Source organism: Leptonychotes weddellii, chromosome 9 (assembly GCF_054177405.1).
Source record: "Leptonychotes weddellii isolate Sample4059 chromosome 9, ASM5417740v2, whole genome shotgun sequence".
Taxonomy (NCBI): Eukaryota; Metazoa; Chordata; class Mammalia; order Carnivora; family Phocidae; genus Leptonychotes; species Leptonychotes weddellii.
The window spans coordinates 45,281,400-45,293,899 of record NC_138377.1 but is presented as its reverse complement, the minus strand read 5'-3'; positions in this window follow the sequence as shown (position 1 = coordinate 45,293,899).

The following is a 12,500-nucleotide window of genomic DNA, read 5'->3' as shown; positions in this document are numbered from 1 at the left end:
TGTGTTATCCTTACTGGAGCAAAACAACACAACCAGGCTGTCAGTTTCCTACCCAGGCACCAGAAGGAAGCCTCTCTGCTTCCACAGTCTCCTCTGGACTGAAGTAGACTCAACCAACTTGTTTGGTTCTTCCTCGGCTAGTTGGGGAAAGAAAAAGTGGACTTGGTCACTGGAAATAGTCTTTATTTTCCCCGAAAATTTCCCAGGGCTGAGTTCTTCATAGAATCCACCATCTTCTGCTCCTAGTCATTGCCTCCCTGATGTACACCCCACAATCCCTTTATAACACCTCCTGGGGTCTTACCTGCCCAACAGGAGGAAAGATCTTGTAATTATTCTCCACCTATACCAAGTGGCATATGCTGCTTTACAGGCACAAAAGCTCTTTTAACAGAATGGATGAATATGTTGGGTTGGATTTGTGATTGGAAGGAAGGAGTTTTGTTTTGCTCCCATACTGCCAAAGTTCATGTGGTATAGTAAAGAATCTTTCCAGTCTTTATCCTGAGTTCCTGGGGAGAAACCTCAAACCCTTGGACTTTCCTGAGTGATAGGAGTACCTCTGTTATTCTTAGGCCCTAGGAGTTTATTCTTAGGCTATGAGATGACTCTTGGTTGGCTTTTTGATAGTTATGCCAAACAGATAACTCAGGAGTGTCAAGTCATGCCACAAAGACCAACCATGTGATTAGAAGATTGAGACTTTGAACGATGTGATATCAGTCTGACCTCCCCACCTCTGGAGAGGGAGAGTGTGGGCTAGAATTTGAGTTCAAATACCAGGTCAGTGATTCAAGTCAATCTTACCTGAGTAATGAAACGTTAATACAAATTCTGGACACTGAAGCTTGGTGGAACTTCCTGAGGGTAAATACAACAATGTACCAAGAGGGTACTATTCCCTGATTGCACAGGGAAAGAACATGGAAGCTCTGTGTTCAGGACCCTCCTAGATATGCTTTTTGTGTCTCTTCATTTGGCTACTCCTGATTTGTATCTTTTATGATAAAATTGTAATCATAACTGAAGCACTTTCCTGCATTCTGGAGTTGTTCTAATGAATTATAGAAACTGAGAGGTTGTGGGAACTTCTGGGATTTGGTATCAGTTGGTCAGAAGTGCATGTGCCTTGCATTTAGAATCTGGTGTGAAGGAAGTCTCACTGGAAATTTTACTCTTTAACCTGTGGAGTCTAATATTAATTCTTGGTGATTAGTGTATGAATTGAATTGCCTTGCAGTATTTTATCCTCCCATACAATGTTTTAACCAAATAAAAAATAGTTTTCCCTGCTCAATGAAGAAAACATTTGTGTTGTGATTGTCAAATATCAATATAAAAACTATCTCTGTACTATTTAATTTAGTTGGTTCTACTGCCATTCAATGAGACCAAGAGTTTAATTTTGCATGCAACTTTAGGTTTATGATATTCTAATGGTCACATATTATAAATAAGCTAGAAAAACACCTTATGGATGCATCACTATCATGATTTTGTTTACCATTTTAATTCCAGTGACTAGCATAGGGCCTAGTATATAGCATGTAAAGACTCAAATACTTATTTAATGTTAAAAATTGGTAGAATAAGAATGCTTTCTAAGACTATTCTGTTCATATTGACAAAAAACAAAAAACAAAAAATACCAGTTCAGAATGCAGATGATCTATTGATAAAGTGTAACTGGAATCATTATTTATTTCCTATAGGTTATCTTCTCTTCCATGATTGACTTGCAATGGACAAAGATAAATATCTATAGAGGTAGATAAATATTATACTGTGAATCAGAGCTTCTCCATTAAGATGCCACAAATATGTTACAGGGTTGCCTCTCTTCAAAAGTAACCATAGACCTCAGTAAATTTCTTCTAGCTTTATCAGGAACTTCACAGAGGGAGGCTCAAGCAGAATTTACCACACACATTACCTATAGGTAGAAAATACCTGTAGGCAGCAAGGAGCAACAAACCAGTGCCCACCACTTTGATGCATGCCAAGGAGATTCTATGAATTGAACGCCTACCTCATCAATGAGCTGTAGATGGTCTCTTGCTTCTCATGGGCAAGAAGTCTACACTACTACCAGAGAGGATATTCCAGGTCCTAAAAATGTGAAAAACATGGTGCACTAACCAACTGACTGCCAATGGGATTGAGAGGAGACTAGGGGTAGGAGAACAGGCAGGTCCTTAGAGGTACTACTCTACAAATATATGCTGATTCCTTAAGTTAGGTCACCATTATTACTTTTAAAAACTTGATATAAAATACTTTTATTGAGGGCACCTGGGTGGCTCAGTTGGTTAGGCGACTGCCTTCGGCTCAGGTCGTGATCCTGGAGTCCGGGGATCGAGTCCCACATCGGGCTCCCTGCTCGGCGGGGAGTCTGCTTCTCCCTCTGACCCACCCCCCTCTCATGTGCTCTCTCTCATTCTCTCTCTCTCAAATAAATAAAATCTTTAAAAAAAATACTTTTATTGAATTCAAAGTCTAATCATATTACCAGTATTTAATATTTCTAACTGAATAATAAAAATAAATGATGTATTTTTATGTACCATTTTTCATTATATTTTCAGATGGTGGCAAAAATTGGATGATAATTTTTTTACCATCTACTTATGCAGAGTTTCTTGAAGGTAGTTACTAGTAAGCATCACTTAAAAATCTGGGTAGGCATTGAACATAACCACTTCAAGCATAAAACTAGATGTAAAAGGTTTATGTTTGCATTGATGGCCATTCTAATATGTTTGTATTTTATTTAAAAAATTATTTAATATATCCAAAATGAAATGAATTTTAATGCCAACCACATGTAGACAACTCTTATGGTTCAAGCCAGAGTTAGATACTCTTAGTCGACTATTTTCTCTGTGTGCCGTAATGTTTAAAAGTTTGGGAAGCACTGCTGTAGGGAAACTGAAAAACTGGTTTACCATATAAGAGATAGTATAAATTTATGTATAATTAATTTGTTTCATCATGGTATGGAGTGGTAATTTATTATTAAAAGGTGTGTATCAAAAATTCCTTGACAACTATTAGATAAGATTTAGCAGTGATGAACACATAAAATTATAGGTATATATGTATATGAAAATTATATGTAAAATTACATGTGTATATATGTGCATTAATATATATATTTAATTACTAATTTTTAATAAATGAATACCTAAGATACTTCACAGGAAAGTAAAAATATTGTCACGATTATGTTTAAAAAAAAAAACATTAAAAAATCAACCAGAGGCATAGCTTAAGGGCAATAGCACTCAACTGACTGACAATTGAAAATGAATGCTTAATTATTGTATACAAAGAAAAAATGAAAACTAATTTATTAATGGTTGCTAGTACATAGCCTGGAGAGAAGGAATCCAAAATAATACTAGGAAACTATTAATCTACTTCACCTCAATTGATTATGTAAGATTTGGGCCAGCATAAGGCATGCCTCAGGACTTGCTTAACATGTAAGTTATAAAAGTAAGGTGTTCTGTCTGACAAATGCATTAATAAACTCTGTATTTCCTTTCATTTCACAACTTACTATAATAGTATGGCATTTATTAGTGTGATAAAAAAGAAAAGTGATAATTGAAATAGTTATCTACATGATTCTGGAAAATACATGTATGTGGATATGTGTGTATATTTTGTTTTAGTTTTTTAAATGATTATATTAAAATCCTGAATAATAAATTAGTAATTTACCAGTGGATAAAAACTTAGTGATGGAATAATGGAATCTGAGAACTGAGGAGAAATCATCTATCTCAATTCTTTATATGGCTAAAGAAAGCAAGCTGAAAATAGGCTAAATAACTTTCCAGAATCTTTAGTCTAATTTTTATATAGCTTCCCTCCACATAGCTGAGAATATCAATGAGAACAGATTTAAACCTTTTCCAGTATAAGAACAACAAAAACAAGAGCTAATATTTATTGAACACCAACATATGCAAGACGCTGCTCAAGATGCTTTTATCTCATTTATCTCTTTGATATATTTTATCTCATTTAGTCCTAGCAACAATACTACATGTTGAAAATACCATCACTGTTTTATAAAAGAGGAAACTCAGTCATTGAAAGGTTGTGTACAGTCACTGATTATGTAGCTATTAAGTAGTGGAGACAAAATTTGAACCTAGGTAGTCTAGTTCTCTAGATCTTATAGACTCTCTCACAACAATTAAACCCCTTTCCATAAGTACAATAGAGTATTAGTGATATTAATATACATATATATATATATGACCCTTTCTATTCCACTGAAGGAAGCATATCTGAGTATGCATGAGCAAAAGTAAAGTTGTAAGAGTGTATGCATGCCCACCTGTGTGTGTGTGTGCTTGTGCATGTGTGTATGTGTGAAAGAGAGAAGGAGAGAGAGAGAGAGATCCATGATTTGACTTAAAATCTGGGTCTTTTTATCAAAATTGTTCCAGGTATCTGTTTAAAAGTGAGGAATGTATTTAATTAGAGATCACTGGTTATGCCTGAGTATTTAAAGAATAGGATTTTAAGGACAGTCGTCCTTCTCAAGAGGTGATCTGGAACCTGAATTTTTATGAAAGCTGGGAACTTCTCCCATTTTCACTGAATAACAACTTTTACCTTAGAGATTTAAAAGTCTGGTTCCTTACATTTCTGTTCACTTTTGCTATAATTAGAAGCCCAAGTTTCCCAGATCATTCATATCAGAAGGACACTTATTACCATATTGTTTTATATATTATCTAATCTGGTTCTATTAAACTTCATTTTCCATTAGCCTAAATCTTTTCACTCTAATCTCTGAAGTGCATGGTCTCTCATCATTAAAGGCACCATGTGCCCTCAATTTCTTTTCTGAAAGTTTCCTTCACTGTTGGGTCAATTGAACCCTGGCTGATGCTGGGTCTCTTTTTCACTGCAGCCCTCTGCAGAGGAGGATGCATTTTCCTACATTCTAGTCACCTTAGAACCTAGTGGTGGAAGATGTGTCCTCGTTTACCCTGTTGCTATTTGCAAATCATCAGGTATTTTGGCACTGTAGTTGAGAAGTGCTTCCACAAAGGAGAATTTCAGATGTTTGATGAATGTGACTACATGATAATTAAATGGAATCTCTTTGTTATGAGGCAAATATTTCCAACCACATAACATGAATTTACTCACAAAATGTAACTCATACTTTTTCATATTGATGTCTTTATACACAAAATATTCTTCCAGTTTCCTCTTTTGTTATGGTGATAGGTCACATCATAACACAATAGGATGGATACAATGACAATTAATTATAGGGTAATACTATTCCATGCAGACTTACCAACTCACACTTTTTTTTTTTTTAAGATTTTATTTGTTTATTTGACAGAGAGACAGCAAGAGAGGGAACACAAGCAGGGTTAATGGGAGAAGGAGAAGCAGGCTTCCCGTGGAGCAGAGAGTCTGATGCAGGGCTCAATCCCAGGACTCTGGGATCATGACTTGAGCCAAAGGCAGATGCTTAAGGACTGAGCCACCCAGGTGCCCCCTCTTGATGAGTCCTAGAGAAATATGTCACTGTAGAGGAAGAGCATTGCAACATAAAAGTAGGATTCTCAATTGTAAATTCCCTAACCCCAAAATGATGCTTTTTTGTTTTATAATGGTAAAAGAGAAATTTCTAGAGTTTTTCTTTCCATATACAATGAAAACTTTGGCAATTATAGAAGAAAACATTGTCCTAACTAAAATATGAAGTTCTAATGCCCCCAAATAGTCAAATTGGTCAATCCAAAATTTTATTTTAAGGATTGGCACTTTTTCATGTTCTAACTCTGTCCCATTTTGTGTGCACATACACATTCTATTATTTATAGTCGATATATATTTTATATATTACATTTAATATAATTTTATGTATATCATAAATGAATTATATATATATATGTATTTTAGCTATTTGACCATTTAATTTTACTTCCCTCTAGCCTACATGACTGGTAGAATAATAGATCCTGTTATCATCCAAAATTGTTTCATCCCTAAAATCCGTTTCTAAAACTATTCTTCTTTCCATTTAATTTTATCTATCAGTCTCATCCTCATTCCAATTATACCTGTATACTATCCCTATACTCTATGAATGGAATATTTTTCTTCCATATCTACAAAAGGCCCAGTGTACCATCAATTTAATGGCTATTTTGATCATAACCTATTCTCCTTCCATTATCTTGCCAAGGAAAACTTTATCCCTGATTGATTCAACTTTTATCACTTCTACTTTTACACATAAATATAAAACGCAGCCGGAGACAATTACACATTATCTTTACTTGGTATTATAAAAAATATGATTTCTAATGCCAAAGGGGAAATAATAAAGAAGAGATGTAAAAACAAATAATCTTGCCTTTGGAAACAGGAAACCACGTTAGTGTTCTCAATTGCCCATTCATTTCTATATAAAATAGGAGCCAAATTATCTGCTGCAAAAGTGGAAAGAGTGTGAGAAATGTCATAAACAGAAAATGAATATGGGAGAAATAAAAATTATATTTTTATTTTTATAGAAAATAGAAATTATCTTTGACTATTTTTATCTCTATTTCAACATACATGTATGTATGTGTATGTGTGTTTTACTATGTACCATATACTGCTATGTTCTGAGAACACAGCAGAACAAGAAAGACTGATGGCATTTACCCTCAAGAAGCTTAGAATTTATGAGGAGAGATATTGTAACGATAGGAATTATACAAATAATTATTCACTTATAGTAGTGACAAGTGTCTCAAAGGAAAGGCAGAATGTATAATGAAAGCATGAAATATAGATACTTGTCATTTCCTGAAAACTGAAAAGGTTGGCAGTTATTAAAAATAAAATATGGAGTAGGAGAAAATAATATTTCAGCAATAAAGGCTAGCATGTAAGAAGGCAATGAAATAAAGGAATTTGTCTGCAGATAACTTAAACAGAAAAGTCTCATGAGGATAGTAAGCAAGAGGAAGATTGTTTCATGATGAGACTGGGGTATTTGGTAGGAGGCATGATTTAAAAATATGTTTAGACCTTTTAAGAATTTGGAAGGTGTGATGAGAAGGCATTTAAGGACTGCAAACAAGTGAGTGAGATGGAAATATCTGCATGTGAGCAATTTAATCTAGTTGTTCTATGGAGAAGACAGCATCATATAGGTAGGCACTAGTTAGTAGGTTATTGAAATACTCCAAATAAAAAAGTGTTGATGGATTCCTTAGAGATAGTGCAGGTAAAGATGGTCTTTCTTTTTCCCCGGTTGTGTCAGGATGTAATGCCTGAAATAGCTGCAGTTATTTTGCAACCAGCCTGAGGGGGAAGCCACACCACAGATGGCAGAGGAAGAGTTGGAAAGAACCACAGTCTTTGATAACACATCACTGAATCCTTGAAACAAATAAGCCTGAAGCCAAACCAGGATTTCCTGTTATGAGAACTGAGGCCCAGAGAAAAGACTTCTATGGTAGAGAAGGGACTGTAGTAAAAGGTAATTTTTCAGAGAACAAGATTTCTTCAAGACTTAAGATTCTTTTTTTTCTTTTCTTTTTGAGTGAGAAAAAGGCCTTGAACAGTTTAAGCAATGCCTTTAAAGTTTAAAGAATAAGAGATACTTTCCAGAGAGTGCGATGTTTTGATTAGCCATTTTGTGGGCGACACGTTTTGAATATGGATAGAGTAAAAAAGGGTAACTTCACTGAGGACAAAGTGGTCAAAGGGATGAGAGATTTGAATTGAATAGATTATCAGTGTGAAATTTGAACAGACCTAAGATGATAGCAAAAAAAAAAAAAGATGTGGTGGGAAGGAAGCGAATGTGAGTTCAGGATGGAAGTCTTTAAATAATGAGGAAAAGTGACAGAAACTAAATGACAGAAATAAGGAGAATGTAATTGTATAACCACAAGTCTCTATGGAGGGACATTAATATAATTGGAATGGCATTAAAGTCAAGACCTTGATGTATATGAGATGTGAAAATGCACTGCTTACACTTGAAAGAGCACAAAGTAAATGATGTTAGTGAAAACCAGTTGACATTTGAGGCTCAGAGATAGAAATAAAATTCAGAGGTAGAGCAGAAAGGGAAGTTATTAAAGTTTTTTGCAGCAGAAAATCTGCAAGACACAAGAGAAGATTTAGCTAGGATGGGGAAGATACAAAAATTGGATACAAAGCAAGAAAGACCAAATCTCTCTAAGGATTACAGTAGACTAGGATATAAAAAATAGGAAGGGGTGTTACTACATTAGTCATCAACTCACGATAGATGCGTTAGAATTGTGGTAGATTTCTTCTTGATGATGTCTTGGAGGGTTTGATTTATGATAAACTGTCTGCATTCTGAGAAAAAAGTCCTGCTGTTTGTTATGGAGCAAGGTATCATTTTTTTCTGCAGGAGTTGGCATCTGCCAGTAACAGTGAGTGGCTGGGAAAATGTGTGTTTTGTTGGTCACTGGAGGAAATGAGATGTTTCTAAGAATATTAGCCTTAGATAGCAAAATAAATTAAAATGAGATTGTTAGCACTTTACTGTTAGAGGTCTATATACTAAATATTATTGATATGATTAACAAATCATTATATTTCAATGTAGAATTTATTAATCCTGTCTTGGTGTCTGCTTGTCAGAAGATGCAGATAACAAAGGCGCCAATTTCCAATAACATGATTAGACAAAAAAAATCATAGATTCTAAAAATAATGCCATGGACAACATGCCAATAAATTTTAAAATTTAAGTAAAGTTGATAAATTCACTGAAAAAAAATCTTCTCTTACATAAATTGAATTCATGCTTAAAAACTTTCCCATAAATTTAATTCCAAGTCCCCACATCTTCACAGCTTGATCCCAAAAATGTAAAGAAAACCTAATATCAATTTCAAACAGTTTTTTTTTCCAGAAAGTGAAAAAGAAAAAAAAAGTCCTTGTGATTGATTTTATGTGGATTGAATAAACTTGGTACTGATACTTGAAAAAGATTTTTACGTGAAAACAAAATGTACGCCAGTCTCTCTGTTAAATTTTAATGCAAAAATCCAAGCAAAATATTAGCAAAAAAAAGCCACTGATAATAAAATACAATTATTTTGGAAATACAAGGTTTGTGTTCATTATGTTAACAGAATATAAGAAAAATTGAATGGTAGCCACAATAAATGCAGAATACCCATTTATGATAAAAATTCAGCAAACTAGGAACAGAAACATTTTTAACCCCATTACAAATATCTACAAACATCTATAGCAAACATCACACTTAATGAATTATTGTAAACTTTCCCCTGGAGAGTACTGGAGTGATATGTCGTTTTTTATGTTGGCACAATCAATATTAAAATGTAATTATCCACCTAATTATATTAATCTATAAAATTTATGCATTTCTAGTTTAAAACATACAGGGTTATTTTTTTGGTGGTAAAATTTTTAAAAATTCAAAATTTATATAGAAATTCAAACTGGCCTAGAATATCCAAGATAATCTTGAATACAAAAAATAAAACTGTAGAATAAAATACATTAAAAAGCTAAAATAATTAAGATTATGTCATGAGTGAAGGATAGATAACAGACAAATTGTATAGAATAATCCAGAAACAACACACTCACTTGATATATCACTTATAACAAAGAGAACACTGTAGTACAGTAGGAAATACATAATTTCTCAGTAATTTTGCTGAATAACTTGCATATTTACTTGTGTCATTACCTCACACCATATGCAAAAATCAATTCCACATAGCTTGTAGATCCAAATGTGAAAGACAGTACAGTAACTAAAGAAGATAGAAAAGGCATTACAAGCCAACTTCAGGACTTTTAAAATTCTGAATCTAAATGAAACTAAACTGCAATGTCAGAAGAGTATTTGCAACATGCATATATTTGCATATATTGCCTATGAAATTGGTATTTATCTGCAATAAATTAAATTTAACTGGAATATATAAAGAACTACTAGGCACTACACAAGAGGGGATATCCAAATGGCCAAAAAAGAAAAAGAAAAAATAAATAAATGGTGTTCAACATTAACAATTTTGGAAAAAAAATCAAATTAAACTCTCTGTACAACTACCAAAATGGCCAAAATTGGAATAAATTAAAGATACCAGTTTTGGTAAGACATGGAGAATGATAAGGATATGTGAAAATAGAAAACTTATTCATGTATGTTTTGTAGAACATGTTGAATAGTATTGTTTGCTACTTTATTCATAATAGCCGAAGTCCCATCGACAATGGACGGGATATATTAATTGTGGTATGTTAACAGAATAAAATACAACTATTGGAATGAAAAAAAAAAAGCCAACAATACAAACCAAAACCCAAAACTATTGTTTTGTTCAACAACATGCATAAATCTCACAATGTTAATCAAAAGAAGACAAATACAAAAGAAATTTATTATATAAACCCACTTATATAAAGTTTAAGCATAATCAAGACTAATGTATAGTGTTAAAAGTTTAGTTTCTATGTGGTAATAATTGGAATGAGGCAGAGAAATGACTTCTAGAATACTAGTAATGTTCTAATTTTTGATATGGATTGTAATACCTGGGTTTGTTCTCTTTATAAATTCAATCTACTATACTCATGAATTGTGAACATTTTGTATGTATTAATTCAATTTTTATTTAAATTAAAATGAATTATTACAGCAAAAAATTCCAGAGCTAATTCTAGAGTGAGAGAAATTTATTAGAAGATTCTAACAGAATTACTGTCATCTATAATTGGCCAACATGGTTTTTTATAAGCATTACTAGCCTTGTGAAGGGAATGGATTTATCAGATTAGCTTGGGCTAATCAAAATTCATTCCCTGGGGAATATGGCTAGATGATACAAAAATAATACTAAGGTTCTGTTAACAAGGAAAAATTACTTTAATGGGTTTTCATATATCAAATTTAAAAAAGTTCTTTAATCTCTCATGGACAATTTTATAATAAGACACTTTTAGCTTCACTCTGGAGACAGAATCATAAGGTATATCTTAGAGCGATGATCTGATTTATGAGGACTCACCCTTTACTATTCTCTTTTATAAAATAGCACCCTCTTTATATGATCCCTTCTGTCTTTGTCTCAATAATCCTTCTTGGAAGGTTGTTTAAAAATGTATTAATATATGTATTTGAATGGAAAAGTGTGTTTGTATTTCTGAAATGAAATTATATTGCCCTGCCTGTACCATAGTTTATTTGTAATACTTTTATAGCTATAGAGATTAATGCCTTACCTATCAGTTAACTTGGTTCCGTTTGACTATTTTTCATGTTATGTGTATTTGCTACTTTATTCAGTCAGAACAGACTCTGCTATACACAGGACCAGTTTTGACTCAGTTGAGTCGTTACTGAGTGGTTTATTACAGGTAACTAGTTCATTACACACTCAGAATAACTCCAGTATGTTTGCATGGAGATGTATTAACAAAATATAATTTAAAGAAATGTATATTTGTATCTGCAATTCTGATCCAGAACTGAGGATATAATTACTTTTAAAATTTTCTATATTTCATTTATTCAGCAAATACATTGAAATACATTTAGCAAATACATTAAGCAGCTAACATCCAGGTACTCAATTAGGTCTCTACGATAGAATAGTGGACAAAAAAACAAAAATATCACTGTCTATGTAGAGTTTACCTTTCGATGGAAAAAGGCAGAAAATAGGGCGCCTGGGTGGCTCAGTTGGTTAAGCGACTGCCTTCGGCTCAGGTCATGATCCTGGAGTCCCTGGATCGAGTGCCGCATCGGGCTCCCTGCTCGGCAGGGAGCCTGCTTCTGCCTCTGACCCTCCCCCGTCTCATGTGCTCTCTCTCTCTCGTTCTCTCTGTCTCAAATAAATAAATAAAATCTTTAAAAAAAAAAGGCAGAAAATAAAAATACAAGAATAATACAAAATAGAAATTACTTAGGTAAACATATTACATCAATAAATGCTGTAGGAAAAGGAAAAGGTAGAGTCGGGTAGAGAGCATTTGAGAACACTGGAGAGGGAGTAGACTGCAAATTTCAAAAGGGTGATCAGGAGGAGCTTTATCAGAAATATGGCATTTGAACTAAGAATTAAGGAAAGTTAGAAAAGTAGACACCAAAGTGAATGAGTGAAGAAAAATCCAGTCAAAGGAAACAATCAGTGTAGACTCCTCTAAAGCTGGACTATTTCTGATGTGTTAAAGGGAGGGACAACAACAATGCCATTTTATATGAAGTGGAGTGATCAAGAAGGAAAGTAGTAAAATATGAGTTTAGAGAGTAATTGGAGCCATCACAGGCCATTATTAGAAATTTGACTTTTTAAAAATTGTTTTTATTGTTATGTTAATCACCATACATTACCTCATTAGTTTTTGATGTAGTGTTCCATGATTCATTGTTTGTGCATAACACCCAGTACTCCATGCAGAATGTGCCCTCTTTAATACCCATCACCAGGCTA